This window comes from Dreissena polymorpha, chromosome 3 (genome assembly GCF_020536995.1).
Source record: "Dreissena polymorpha isolate Duluth1 chromosome 3, UMN_Dpol_1.0, whole genome shotgun sequence".
Classification (NCBI taxonomy): domain Eukaryota; kingdom Metazoa; phylum Mollusca; class Bivalvia; order Myida; family Dreissenidae; genus Dreissena; species Dreissena polymorpha.
The window spans coordinates 47,080,192-47,096,805 of record NC_068357.1 but is presented as its reverse complement, the minus strand read 5'-3'; the positions used below and the strand labels follow the sequence as shown (position 1 = coordinate 47,096,805).

General features: G+C 35.5%; 1 pseudogene; it reads left to right on the top strand.

The window, feature by feature from the left end:
* Positions 1-14,116, top strand: part of LOC127872192 (uncharacterized) — a 51,249-nt pseudogene extending 37,133 nt beyond the window's left edge.
* Positions 14,117-16,614: the final 2,498 nt, after the last annotated feature.

Sequence of the window (16,614 nt, the reverse complement as noted above, 5' to 3'; positions counted from 1 at the left end):
TTTTTTTTTAAGACCACCATCCCCTCACACTATAACCCCCCCCCCCCCCCCAATTTTTTTTGTGAAACTGTTTAAAAAACAAAAATATTTATTTTTATTATTTTATGTTTGAAATACCGTCCAACCATCGCACCCAAGAATCCCCCACCCCCCCTCCCCGATTTTATTTTATTATTGCATTTTTTTTCCGCATTTTTAGCTCATCTATTTTTTGAAAAAAATTATGAGCTATTGTCATCACCTTGGCGTCGGCGTTGGCGTTGGCGTTGGCGTTGGCGTTGGCGTCGGCGTCCGGTTTAAGTTTTGCGTTTAGGTCCACTTTTCTCAGAAAGTATCAATGCTATTGCATTCAAACTTGGTACACTTACTTACTATCATGAGGGGACTAGGCAGGCAAAGTTAGATAACTCTGGCGTGCATTTTGACAGAATTATGTGCCCTTTTTGTACTTAAAAAATTGCAAATTTTGGTTAAGTTTTGCGTTTAGTTCCACTTTTCTCAGTAAGTATCAATGCTATTGCATTCAAACTTGGTACACTTACTTACTATCATGAGGGGACTGGGCAGGCAAAGTTAGATAACTCTGGCATGCATTTGACAGAATTATGTGCCCTTTTTATACTTAGAAAATTGACAATTTTGGTTAAGTTTTGTGTTTAGGTCCATTTTATTCCTTAAGCATCAAAGCTATTGCTTTCATACTTGCAACACTTACTAACTATCATAAGGGGACTGTGCAGGCAAAGTAATGTAACTCTGACTGGCATTTTGACAGAATTATGTGCCCTTTTTATACTTAGAAAATTGAAAATTTGATTAAGTTTTGTGTTTAGGTCCACTTTATTCCTACAGTATCAAAGCTATTGCTTTCATACTTGCAAGATTTATGAACTATCATAAGGGGACGGTGCAGGCAAAGTTATGTAACTCTGACTGGCATTTGGACGGAATTATGGGCCCTTTATACTTAGAAAATTGAAAATTTGGTTAAGATTATGTTTTGGTCACTTTACCCCTAAAGTATCATAGATATTGCTTTCATACTTGGAACACTCACAAACTATCATAAGGGTACAGTAAAAGGACAAGTTGCATAACTCTGGTTGTCATTGTTACGGAATTATGGCCCTTTTTTGACTTAGTAACTTTTAATATATGGTTAAATTTTGTGTTTCGATCCACTCGAAGTATCAAGGCTATTGCTTTCAAACTTCAAATACTTACATGCTATCATGAGGTTACTGTACCTGGCAACTTGAATTTTACTTTGACCTTTGAATGACCTTGACTCTCAAGGTCAAATTATTAAATTTTGCTAAAATTGCCATAACTTCTTTATTTATGATTAGATTTGATTGATACTTTGATGAAACTACTCTTACCTGACATACCACAATAGACTTCACCCAAACCATCCCCCGTGCCCTCCCCCCCCCTCCCCCCCCTCCCCCCCCCCCCCTAATTTTTTTTTTTTTTTTTTTTTTTATAAGATCATCTCACAAATGACCACCACACCCTCACACTATACCCCCACCCCACCCCCCCCACCCCCCCCCCCCCCAAATTTTTTTTTTTGATTTTTTTTTTTTTTTTTTTTTTTTTTTTTAAGATCATCTCACAAATTATCACCACACCCTCACACTATACCCCCCCCCCCCCCCCCGATTTTTTTTTTTTTTTTTTTTTTTTTTCGCTTTTTTGGAAGATAATGTAATAAATGTCCACAACCCCACACTATACACCCCTCTTCACTCCACTCCTCCCTCCTTTGTGATTGAAAATGAGAGTCCCTTCACCTTTAAAAAGAAAATAGATGAGCGGTCTGCACCCGCAAGGCGGTGCTCTTGTTGGAAGATAATGTAATAAATGTCCACACCACCACACTATACACCCCTCTTCACTCCACCCCTCCCTCTTTTGTGATTGAAAATGAAAGTCCCTTCACCTTTAAAAAGAAAATAGATGAGCGGTCTGCACCCGCAAGGCGGTGCTCTTGTATAATACTTGAATTGAGCATTTCACAATCTGACAATCATGCATATCATTTATTAGTTTCATAATAGACCAATTCACGCGTGACGTCACGCGCACCTGCGTATCTTTATCCGTGCTACTCTGGTAGGCAAAAGAAAGACACGATCAAAGGGGAGATATCGAGCACGATATTTATTGTCACGCTCTACTTCTATATTAAATACATTATTTAATATATTTTGACATGTATACGATCATTTTTAGATTTTAGATTTAAACATCCCAAAAGTTGTTGTACTGTACTCAAACAAATAAGAATAAAAACAAACAATAAATAGATCGATTCCATGCACACAGCATATATTAACCTACCACTATGATTATCCATAATCCATCTGTTATTAAGTATGTACAATTGCTGCAACTAAAGAACAGGGTCTGAACTAATAACAATTTGTTTATGTGTTAAGGAATCTTTGAGTATCAGATCAAATTTGTTAAATCGTATAACGTAATTTACCCATTGTTCATCTTATGTACCCCAATATACATTTGATTTATTCATACTCGTGTTTGTTGAAATATGTTTTCTGGCGCGTATCAATATCAACCACATGACTGTGATGTTGACGAGGTACATTGTGCAAGTCAACTAAAAAAAGTCTTCCAAAACATTGAACTAAAGTTTACAATTATATCATTCTGTAATCTGACTATAGCTGATTACATCAATGCACACATTATAAACTCGGTAGTATTATTGGCAAAATATTTTATTTTTAAATGCAAACAGGCAAACCGGAAAAAAACAACACCATAAATAGATTTTCTTGTGTCCTTTAAATAATATAATTTAACAAAAGGAATTAATCGCGACTTTACAACATAAATTACATAATTTTATTTTGTATATTCGTTGTGCGCTTTTTGTGCTCAATGGGTACACCTACCCTTAAAAAAAAAGTAAATATACTTTGTGACATAGTTTCACCTACCTTAAAGCAACATATATGTATTTTTATTGTTATATACAAAATATATTATGTTGACGATGGGAGTAAAAAGGAAATTACTAAAAAAAGTATTGTCTGTCTGTCTAGGAAAACTAACACTTTGACACATTAAATTAATTTAATTTAATTGGTTTGATTTGATTTGATTGTTTGCATCAATCTTAAAATCGTGTTAGCCTTTGTATTCCGGTGTTTAATTGCCCCCTTTGTTCGGCACAAGCCGATTATCTCGTTTTGATCAGATATTGTCCCTACTTAACTAACAGCAAAGTGTCATAAACTACAGCAGGGACCTATACAAACAATAGGTCCCTGACCACAGGTGGTATATGAAAGTCTGGTCATTAAACACAATTGATGATACCACCATGTCTTCTCTTTCTAGTAGTATTGAGCAGTTATTTGGGGTTGAGTAATATACCGCCAAAGTTCAACTGTTCAATTAGATATGCTACATATCGTAAAAAAATAATAAAATAATTTGTCCAGTATATATTAACAGAAAATGTACGCTTTGAAGATACTAGCCTGTTTGCCGGTAATTTATAACAAAACGTATTTAATAAATGGTAAATTTAAACGTATTTAGCGGGTACCGGTTAATGAAAACTACGTCATTCCGTTTGAAGATTGAATGTTACGGCCATGCACAAACGACATCATGAAAAAAAGAAATTACGTATGACTACCGGGGTAAATAATATTTACGAAAAATAAAAAACAATGTAGATATATATTATAACATGTGAGATATTTGTCACTCATATACACTTGTAAAGGAATTTCAATATACATGAATTCACAGGTTAATTTACATCATGTGAAGTTGTGTTTTTCAGTTGTATGTTTCGATTCATCTATAGTGTTATTCACCTTAAAAACAAATCATCCAATTTAAAAGAAAATGATCATAACATTTAAATACTGTCATGCACTTCGCTTTTAATAGGGCTTTGTTGTACCGGTATGTCAGATTTTAATGCACCCCTTTTCTTTCATTCATTTTTTTTTTACCACACTTTCATACTCATACAATTGATAATTATAATTATATAATGGGATGCTTTATTATTTTTTGTAATTTTTGAAGTCCTTCTGCAAGAAATACAACGGCTAATGCATAGCTTTGTTTTGTGAAATTGTCGGTGTTTAGTCTTCAGACCACCTTTACCTTGATGCTAATGACTAACGAGTATATATTTTTTATAGATAAGAATACATGTATTAATTAAACAATATTGACATTAAAATTGCAATATCTTTAATAGTATTTAGGTGTTATGATGTTGTTGTTAATGTTTTCGATATATTGACTAAACACGTGCCGTTATATATATGACATAGTGTTTATCGTAACTGTACCCAGTGCTTTTGCCTACCAGCGCAGCGCGCATGCGCGAAAATTCGGAATCAAAACAATAACAATGAATTGGTCTATAAAACGTCTGACAAGGGTCAGATAATTTTAACATATATTGTTGTTATAATTTGTCATGTGTTGTATGAATAAATGACACTTCCATGATAGAGAAAATTTAAATATATTTTTAGAGACATTTGTAAAATGAAAATGAAATAACTATACATTTTACAGTGGCTAGTCGTACGGCTAGACAAGAGGCTAGCCGCACGGCCCCGTACGGGTAGACAATAGGTTTGCCGTACGGCTCTGTACGTATAGCCTTTCCTATGGATATTGTCTAAGTTAAAGACAACCATTTTCAGTGAACTGATATATTGCTTGTATGAAACCATATATTTATCCATTGTCTGAACGACAATTAAATTATTTGTGTGACTCCATTTCTGAGCAGTACCTTGGCCGTCATTGAATTTCATAATATCGATGCCGCAACTAATTAAAACAGTTTTCACTCCTTACATAGGAAAGTCGTCTTATTAAAGAATCAAATTAGAAACCGATTTAAATTGTGTGTAAGTCAATTTCTAGAACGTAACTTTGACGGCTGTCGTCATTAAATTTCAAAATATCGATGCCGCAACTCTTTAATACAGGTTTTTCACGCCTTAGGAACGTCGACTAATTAATGAATCAAATAAGCAACCGTATGACATGAAAGGAAGCCGTGAAAGATGAAGAATTTTTAAAGCGAGATTATACGATTTTTTCAAATATTTATTAATTTACATAAAATGTGTATAAAAAAACAACTTATTAAACATATATTTGAACATAAACTTAAATAAAAGTTAAGAAGAACATGTGTCGATATATGCAAAATAAGCCAGATATTAAATTCTGAAATCGAAAATGTATGTACAGTCGAATTCGCCAGCATGTAAATCGTGCATGTACGATGTGAATCTAAATTTAGTTTAACGGTTCATTTTTAGTGTGAGCGTCAGCTAACGCTAATGTTTTTGCAAATCGGTATGTGCGTAGAAGCCTTAAATGGGCCTTTTCACAGATTTTGACATGTTTTTAAGTTTGTCATTAAATGCTTTATATTGATGAATGTAAACATTGGATTTTTAACGCTCCAGAAAAAAATCAAAAATAAAATTTAAAAATGGAAAAAAAGAAGCCCGTACAAGGGCTCGAACCAGTGACCCCCGGAATCCTGGAGTAAAAAACGCTTTAGCCTTATGAGCTATCCTGCCAAGCATACATGAGAGGTGTATTCTATACCTGATATAAGCAATCTTCGTAGTTTCAAAAATTTAAACGATAACAACAGAACTCTCCAAATTATTCAATCGTTTCGCGTTGCAACGCTCTATAATTTTTAGGTTTTTAAATCGTGAAAAGATGCATATAATGGCTATATTAGACCATGGTTAATGTTCAGTAATACTGATTCCTCACAAATATCATAACTAAAACGAAAATTTGCGAATCTGAAACAACTATTTTCAATTTTGTCAATTTACCAAACCGTGAAAAGATCCCTTTAACTATGACATGGAAAGACAACCACTGTCCGTTGCAGCAGACTACACATTCTACTAGCGTCTGCTAGGAAAGATAACCACCACATTTGCCTGTTTATAGTCCACCACTCACTGGTGCACTGCAGTTGGTGTATATGAGTAATAGAGTTTAACAGCTTGTAAGACGATATTGGCCAGTCTAGTGTTTATCATTGAAAATCTGCACATACTGGCTGCTTTCAGAGAAAACAGGGCTTAATGCATGTCAAATAAGATAAGCCTGTGCATACTGATTAGCTTGTGCAATGCAAACACGCTAAACAAGGACGACATGTCTTATTTTATAATGTTTAAAGGGTCTCTTGTACTGGGATGACAATTTATGCATAAGCATTTAGCCCTGTTTTCCCAAAACGAAGCTAAAAATTTATTTTTTATTAATGATTTTAAAAAAAAACATCTGAACCTGTGCTTTAAGACACACTCTTTATAATTTTGAATGGATTGTGTCCATTCAAAACTTGCAATATAAAAAGCTATAACATAATTTTTTAAACTGAGTTGCGTCTAAACTTATACAACAACGAACACCTACAGTGACGTCAGCGCTTTGATAAATTCCTGCAACCATTTATTCGCCACACGAACACTAACTAAAAATACGAATGCTTCAGTTATAGGCTACTATTCCATCTGTCCGCAACCGCATATCCGCATCCGCAAAAAATAAAACAAGTAGAAATGCACTGCACTTATTCCATTCATCCGTATCCGCACGCGAATAGGCGTCCGCAATAGAACGCTCAAGTGAGCATTCTTGGGCTACTATTCCATCTATCTGTAAATGTATCCGTATCCGCAAAATATACGGACGCTATATTCCATTTATCCGCATACGTCGAACGTATCTTTATTTTTGTATATGGATAAAACTAAAAATTATAATTATTGAGATAATTATAATGAAGGACAAGCTGCTAAGCGTGAATTTAAGTAGATATAAGGTACAAATCATCGTTCTGTCCGTAAAAGGATACAAATGGTAAATACCTGAAACATCTTCTTTTAGTGCCTTGGCTATGATTTTCCATACATTTAAACTTTAAAGTATAATCAGAGTCACGATATGCAGAACTGCGTTGGTTGTATAATTCCGGGTATTTTTTCACGAATTCGATAGATTTTCAGTTTATTTTTTAGATGACAGCTACTCTCATCGTGCTAAATGCCGTCCGTATCTCGTCCGCATCCGTTTGCGGATAAATGGAATATAGCGTCCGTATAACGATTTTGCGGATACTGACGCGGATACGGATGCGGATGCGGATTGGTGGAATACTAGCCTTATTTTAGGAAAATATGTACGAAATATCTTCGTCACAATCGGCTCGGGCGCTTATTTGTCTTTGCTGCATATTACTGATTAACAGCACTAAATGACAATTCTATACTTTATAAGCCGTACGGCTAGACAATCTCAATAGGAAAGGCTATAATACGTACAGCGCCGTAAGGCTAGCCTATTGTCTAGCCGTACGGGGCCGTACGGTTAGCCTCTTGTCTAGCCGTACGGGACTGTACGACTAGCCACTGCCTTTAGTTATTGGAGGTTCTTATGTATTATACCCAGTCGCAAGTGGTATAGGCTATACTCAAATCTTTTCGTCCGTCTGTTATTGGATACTGTGATGGGTTATGTATCACATTCAATGTTTTTTTTTTGTTTATAAGACAAAATCAGATTTTTTTTCAAAATACCTTCCTTTTAACTAATTTGAAAGCATTTTTACAGGTCCATTCTTGCGAAGCAATAATGCAAGTTAAAGAACTGGTTTTACAAGTCCCTATTCGATATTTATGACATAACTATGACTAAAATCTTCAGAATAGTTCAAAGCACGAAATGAATATCTTTCTGTTGGACATGAGGAAGTGGACCGAATATCGATGACTGGATCATTTTCCACGAAGGCACATAAAACTACAGTAAAGTTCCGCTACTTTCAGCTTGGTCTTAATAGCATGTCGGACTTCATAATTAACAGGGTATTTTGTTCTTTATTCAATACTTTGGGACCATGCAATCTTGAAAAATTGCAATTTACAGTGTTCAATGTGGTCTTAATAGCGGTACTCTTCTTGTACTAGGAATCGCTGCGTGTTTTAGTCATTATCTTTGAAATCCTTTTCGAAGCTATCATAAAAAACATTTATACTCGTGTCACGCCAGGGTGACATCACGTCAGGTTTAAACACAATAAGTAAATACATATTGTTATAACGTTTAAATATTCGTTTGACTTCTATTTTTCATTTCAATTTAATAATCCTATAAATGTTTTGTTTTTGGTTGTCATATCTATTTACCATTAACGATCCGCAACTGTTTTACCTTTACGTATCTTTGCAATGAAACTGTTATAGCGACAACTGTTTCATTATAGCTGCTTGCATCACACGGACACCACTGTTATATAATTCAATGATTTCTACAAGGATGATTCTATCCTACATTATCTCAATTGTTTAACCAAGGACATTGTGCTTTTAAAAGTTCCGGCGACTACAAAATCACGCAACAGGAGAAAATAACACGATACGTAGTCAAATAATGCAAAAATTCAAAAAAATATTAAAATAACATTAAACACATATTTAGTTCACCATTGTGTCATTCCCTCTGTAAAATGAATTCGACTCAAAATGTTATTAAATGTATAATGCAAGGAAACCATGCAGAGCGATTCATGCATAGGCCACACAAATACAAACAAATCTGATCGTGAGGATTTAATATATCAAGTTTGAGGTCGAGAGGATCTTAACCACAATTCTAATGCGAGTGTCGCAAGATATAACTATGCTCAAGGCCAACTCATTTTTTAGCAAACAATGTTTCGTATTTCAAGTGACACTAACTCAGGGACCCGGTATGTCGGTATCAAGTATCACAGAGTATACATATATAAAAAAATAATTGGGTCATGGGGACCCAGATATGAGGTTTTAAGTAAAAAAATGTATATGTTATTTGTCTGCAGAAATAACTAGATATATTAAGTTTTGAGTTATATATAGGTTGTTGAAGGTAATTCGCATAAAACACGCTATTTTTCAGTTGGATACTAGCATGGGAAACGGAGTTACCCAACACTCCGGAAATATATCACAGACCCTATAGTTAACCCAGTATGAGTATATATATATATATATATATATATATATATATATATATATATATATATATATATATATATATATATATATATATATATATATATATATATATATATATATATATATATATATATATATATATATATATGTATATGTATATATATATAAAATTACCACTATGACTATGATTTCATCACCAAAATTTATTTTGAATTAAGTGATATTGTGCAGAGGGACAGTATTTTAAAGTGCTGTGGTTTGTTGCCCTGACAAATGCCCATGTCTGTTCCTAGATGCTGGTTGATGTGTTTTCACCAGAGTTCCAGACCCCAAAAACATGCATCTACGCAACTTCTTTGTCATCTTGCCACCTCTCGTAAATATCACTTCTGTTTTTGTTTTCATTTTAATCTTCTTATGAGCATGATGTTGATAATTATTGTGTATCTTTTTTCTTGTTTATGTTTCCTTTTTACCTGTATGTTGTCGGGCACTAATGAGTAGCAACTACATGTGTTAGTGTGAATTGGATTTATTTTATTTCAAAGCAAGAGAAGAAAAAGTATTGTAGTCACACAATAATTTTTTGCTACAAAGTCAACTACCAGAAGTATTGCAATTGATAAATATCATAAAACAGATTCAAGTTTTATGTATGCTAATAAGAATAATCTCATGAAAAAGCAAAGTGGTTGCATTGGTAACAGAGATTTGTCATAAAAAATAAAACAATTGGTGCACATGTATTAAAAATAGATCAACAATAATTGTTTATTGCATTCCCAATCCGTTTTCAGACTGTGAAGTATATCGAGCACTCAATTAGCTGTAAGGAGAAGATGAACAGGAAGAACAAGGTTGGGGCTGCGTTCAATGATGATGGATTTGCAATGGGTATCACCTACAATTAATGTTGCTTTTTTATAGAATGTTTAGTGGCTTCATTAAGTTTAAGCAATGTTTGAGCAAACAAATACTATTTTACTGCTTTTGCTGTTGTTGTTGGCAAGTCTATAGGACTTTAAATCACTATGTTTCTGAGAATGTGTGGATAATGTTTGTATAACCTTTTTTTTAAATTATATATCGTTATTTGATGGTGAGAAAGTATCATAATAATGGTTTGTAGAATATTAATGTTTGATTGTAATAGTCATATAACGTATATTTATTGTGTTTCTGTGTTTTTTGTTTTATTGATACATGATAGAACAAATATGCCTTGATCCCTTGATGCAAACTGTTCTTGCAGGGCTTGCCTATATCCTGAAGTTGCTGGACCAGTATCATGACTTTGACTCTCTGCACTGGTTCCAGGCCGTGAGAGAACACTATGGGAAAGAAAAGGTAGAGCTTTTGTAGTGCACAATACAATGCATTTTTGTGACACTTATGCTTCTTCTCTCATGTAATTATGCCCCCCTTCGAAGAAGAGGGGGTATATTGCTTTGCTCATGTCGGTCGGTCGGTAGGTCGGTCGGTCCGTCCACCAGATGGTTGTCAGACGATAACTCAAGAACGCTTGGGCCTAGGATCATGAAACTTAATAGGTACATTGATCATGACTCGCAGGTGACCCCTATTGATTTTGAGGTTACTAGGTCAAAGGTCAAGGTCACGGTGACCCGAAATAGTAAAATGGTTTCCGGATGATAACTCAAGAACGCATACGCCTAGGATCATGAAACTTCATGGGTAGATTGATCATGACTCGCAGATGACCTCTATTGAATTTGAGGTCACTAGGTCAAAGGTCAAGGTCACGGTGATTCGAAATAGTAAAATGGTTTCCGGATGATAACTCAAGAACGCATTCGCCTAGGTTCATGAAACTTCATGTGTAGGTTGATCATGACTTGCAGATGACCCCTTTTGATTTTGATGTTGTTAAATATTATATGTTTAAGAATAAAATTAGTCAGTGAAAACGAAGATTTGGTCAGGGAAAAGTCAGTGAAAAGTCGGGGAATTTTATTTCATCAGGTTGGTGGCAACCCTGATAAACTACATAGCAACTTCATATTTGGCTTACTGGGGGGCATTGTGTTTCTCAAAGAAATCTTGTTTTATTTTATATGTTGTCATAAAGCATGAAATAACATGTTGCTTTCAGTCAATAATCACGTTTTCGCAAATGATTATAAAAACTATTATTGTTTAAGTGCATAGCCTGATGCGTATATCTTCTATGACACATTTAATCATTCAACAGAAGCAACACATATTTTCTCTGTGTTTCTTACATGTTTGATAGTTCTATTTTAGTCCTGTAGTTGTGTCTTACTGAACAGATAAACTTCGTCTGATAGTGTCCCCTGAAAGACTCCACTCAGAAGAGTTGTTGTTGTTACCTGATTGTGTCAAGGGGCCTCCAGCAAGGCAGACGAGAAACTGCAGCAGACGATGACCTTACGCCAGAAACGTCTGGACATTTACCTGCAGGTAGAGTGGGGGGGGGGGAACAGTTGACCCCCTATAATAATGGTTTGCAAACTTACTGGTCACAGAGGTTATTCCTGGTGATTTTAAGGAGTCTATTCTATATGCCAATAATAATGGCCTGCAATGAAGTACCAGTTGAATAGAGTAACCCTGGGTTATATTGGACACACGGGGTTTATCAGACAACCACAAAAAGTCGAATATTTACTTACAAAACGACCTAGCATTAAACCGTTTGAGCTTTGTTTACATTCTTCGTCTAAATACGTTTTCATATTATTATGTAACCAATCATCCGATTGGGTGATGGAATAAATCGGCGATTTTGATTGGAAGATGCGAGTTTGTTTGGTGAGACATCTCCTCTTCACCTTGGCGAAAATCCGAGAATCGGGAGCATTAAAAACGGTCATTTTACAAGAAACGGTACTTTGTGAAATGAGTGAATACCGTTGTGAGAAAACGAAATATTTTAAGTGATATATTTATCTTCTGAAAAACATAATAAAACTATTACAAACATTACATGTATTGTAAAAAAATAAGAAAATTAAAACTGTCTGATAATCCCCAGGTAGTAAATGCTTCGTAAAAAATGCTATCAGGGTTTATTGGACACCAAACTATGGCAAGACCTATAGAACTTAGGTGTGTTTTCTATACTTTTATTAGTTGAGCTCAAGAATCATTATGGCTTCGTTGCAAAATAGAGACATTGGAAGAAACGGACCACTAACTAAAATACAAATAAATAACAATGTATATCTTGTATATGCGCGCTTTTCAGATATGCCCAAACAGGGAAAGGGTATGCGATGTAAATATGCCATTTATTCGCAAATATATACGTTAAGTATAACTACAAAATACAAATCACCGATGTATAGACTTTCACAGCTTAAATAACATCAAGATTAAGCCCAACAGCGGAAATACATACAACCAACAACTGTCCGATTTAAGCCTTTTAAGTGTCCGATACAAGCCTTGGGACGTCCGGTTTTACCCTGATGCGTCGATATTTATAAAGTGCAATCTCATTGGTTGACTAAAAGGTTTAAAATAGATTTGAACATTCCATACTGTTGCATGAAAGCTACTGTACCAAGAAAACAAAAGCATTCCGCTTCAAATAGTGAGTCATCGAAATTACGCTGTCTTTTTCCTGGAGGTGTCCGATATAACTCAGGGTTACTTTATCATCATATCACCAGGACATTTCAGAAGATGATTGTCTACGATAATATCATGCAAAATAGTACTATTAACATAACCATCTGTATTGATTTTGAAGGATTGACCCTTTATTTTAATGGTCTGATTAGACGAGGTACCAGTTACATATGATATCCTTGGTGATTTTCAGAGGGTTGACCACTTATTATGCCCCCCTTCGAAGAAGAGGGGGTATATTGCTTTGCTCATGTCGGTCTGTCGGTCGGTCTAGCGGTCTGTCCGTCCACCAGGTGGTTGTCAGACGATAACTCAAGAACGCTTAGGCCTAGGATCATGAAACTTCATAGGTACATTGATCATGACTCACAGATGACCCCTATTGATTTTGAGGTCACTAGGTCAAAGGTCAAGGTCACTGTGACCCGAAATAGTAAAATGGTTTCCGTATGATAATTCAAGAACGCTTATGCCTAGGATCATGAAACTTCATAAGTAGATTGATCATGACTAGCAGATGACCCCAATTGATTTTCAGGTCACTAGGTCAAAGGTCAATGTCACGGTGACCCGAAATAGTAAAATGGTTTCCGGATGATAATTCAAGAACCCTTATGCCTAGAATCATCAAACTTGATAGGTAGATTGATCATGACTGGCAGATGACCCCTATTGATTTTCAGGTCACTAGGTCAAAGGTCAAGGTCACGGTGACCCGAAATAGTAAAATGGTTTCCGGATGATAACTCAAGAACGCTTATGCCTAGGATCATGAAACTTGTTTAAATGGCCTTAAAGGGATCTTTTCACGCTTTGGTATACTGACAAAATTGAAAAAAGTTGTTTCAGATTCGTAAGTTTTCGTTTTAGTTATGATATTTGTGAGGAAACAGTAATACTGAACATTAACCATGCTCTAATATAGCCATTATATGCATCTTTTGACGATTTTAAAACCTAAAAATTATAAAGCGTTGCAACGCGAAACGATTGAATAATTTGGAGAGTTCTGTTTTTGTCGTTAAATTTTGTAAAACTACGAAGATTGCTTATATAAGGTATAAAATACGTCAAGATGTGTACTCGGCGGAATAGCTCAGTAGGCTAAAGCGTTTTTACTTCAGGACTCTGGCAGGACTCCAGGGGTCACTGGTTCGAAACCTGCTCCGGGCAATGTTCTTTTCCTTTTTTTATTTTTTTTCTTGATTTTTTACTGGAGCTTTTACGATCCAATGTTTACATTTATCAATATAAAGCATTTAATGAATAAGTTAAAAAAATGCCAAAATCTGTGAAAAGGCCCCTTTAATAGCTATACTAGTGAGATATGAAATCTCTGGTGATTTTCAGGAGTCTGACCTGCTGTTCTACTCACTGAGCAGTGCCAGGATATTTTTCCGAGCGGACAAGACTGCTGTGGAGGAGAAAGAGGAGGCAGATAAAGGTAGGACTGAACATATTAACCCTTTGCATGCTGGGAAATTTGTCGTCTGCTAAAATGTCGTCTGCTGAATTTCTAAAATTAGCATTTTCTTCATTTTTTTTTCAAAGAATACTATCAGAATAGCAAACAGTTTGGATCCTGATGAGACACCATGTTTTGTGGCGTCTCATCTGGATCCAAACTGTTTGCAAAGGCCTTCAAAATTCGGTTCCAGCACTGAAAGAGTATAACCTTGCCTTGATAATTGAGCCTTGCTCTGTTAAAACAGGGCTTACTGCATATGTGTAAAGTGTCGTCTCAGCTCAGCCTGTGCGGTCCTAGATTTTTTATCAGGAGAGACTTACTTTAAACCAAAAAAATACCATTATAACAGCAGAAAGTGTCATCCCTGATTAGCCTGTGCAGACTGCACAGGCTAATCTGGGATACCAATTTACAAACATTAATTAAACCCCTTTTTCCCAGAGTGTGTCTCAAATATATGTCATTTACTTATAACATATGTCATTTAAGCCATAATTTTTGCAAACTAATTTAGGAATAGTGTTTTTTGTTATTAATGTTAACAAAAGGTGAAGTATGTTTGAGCACATAATAAGCCGTACTTAAACAGTGATAATAAACTCCCATATGTGTCTTGTATTTATCTTTGACTAGATTTTGCTACAACATTCATTTACAAAATCTATGAGCTATTTCGTGACAAAGAGATTATGGATAAAAGACTTAAATTCATTTTTAGCTCCACTGGCCAGAGGCCAGCGGGGCTTATGTCATGGTCCTGTGTCTGTCGTGCGTGCGTGCATCCGTGCGTCCGTTTACTTTCACGTAAAACATCTTCTTCTCCTAAACTACTGGTCCAATTCTGATGAAATTTCTTAGGAATGTTCCTGGGGTGAACCTCTTTCAAATTTGTTCAAATTATGCCCCTGGGGTCAAATTTGACCCTGCCCCGGGGGTCACAAAAAATGAAAATTTGCTTATATAAGGCCTATTTTGTGAAAACTTTCAAAATCTTCTTGTCCATAACCATTCGGCCTAGGGCTATTAAATTTGGTATGTAGAGACATCTAATAGTCCTCTACCAAATTTTTTCAAATTATGCCCCTGGGGTCAAATTTGACCCTGTCCCGGGGGGTCACAAAATTGAACATATGCTTATATAAGGCCTATTTTGTGAAAACTTTAAAAATCTTCTTGTCCATAACCATTCGGCCTAGGGCTATCAAATTTGGTTTGTAGAGACATCTAATAGTCCTCTACCAAATTTCTCCAAATTATGCCCCTGGGGTCAAATTTGACCCTGCCCCGGGGGTCACAAAATTGAGCATATGCTTTTATAAGGTCTATTTTGTGAAAACATTCAAATTCCTCTCGTCCATAACCATTGGGCCTTGGGCTATCAAATTTGGTATGTATAGACATCTAATAGTCCTCTACCAAATTTCTTCAAATTATGCCCCTGGGGTTAAATTTGACCCTGCCCCGGGGTCACATAATTGAACATATGCTTATATAAGGCCTATTTTGTGAAAACTTTAAAAATCTTTTCGTCCATAACAATTGGGCTTAGGGCTAAAAAATTTGGTATGTAGAGACATCTAATAGTCCTCTACCAAATTTCGTCAAATTATGCCCCTGGGGTTAAATTTGACCCTGCCCCTGGGGTCACAAAGTTGAACATATGCTTATATAAGGTCTATTTTGTGAAAACTTTTAAAATCTTTATGTCCATAACCATTGGGCCTAGGGCTACCAAATTTTGATGTAGTGACATCTTATAGCCCTCTACCAAGTTTTTTTTCAAATTATGCCCCTGGGGTCAAGTTTGACCCTGCCCCGAGGGTCACAAAATTGAACATATGCTTATATAAGGCCTATTTTGTGAAAACTTTAAACATCTTCTTGCACATAACTGTATGGCATAGGGCTACCGAATTTGGTATGTAGTGACATGTAATAGTTCTCTTCTTAGTTTGTTCAAATTATTCCCCTGGGGTCAAATTTGAAACTGCCCTGGGGGCCACAAAATTGAATATATGCTTATAAAGGGCTTATTTTTTGAAAACTTAAAAAATCTTCTTGTCCATAAACATTAGGCCTAGGGCTACCAAATTTAGTATTTAGTGACATCTTATAGTCCTCTACCAAGTTTGTTCAAATTATTTCCCTGGGGTCAAGTTTGACCCTGCCCCGAGTGTCACAAAATTGAACATATGCTTATATAAGGCCTATTGTGGGAAAACTTTAAAAATCTCCTTGTCCATAACCTTATGGCATAGGGCTACCAAATTTGGTATGTAGGGACATGTAATAGTTCTCTTCTTAGTTTGTTCAAATACTGCCCCTGGGGTCAAATTTGAAACTGCCCCGGGGGTCACAAAATTGAATATATGCTTATAAAGGGCTTATTTTGTGAACACTTTAAAAATCTTTCTGTCCATATCCATTGGGTCTAGGGCTACCAAATTTGGTATGTAGTGACATCTTATAGTCCTC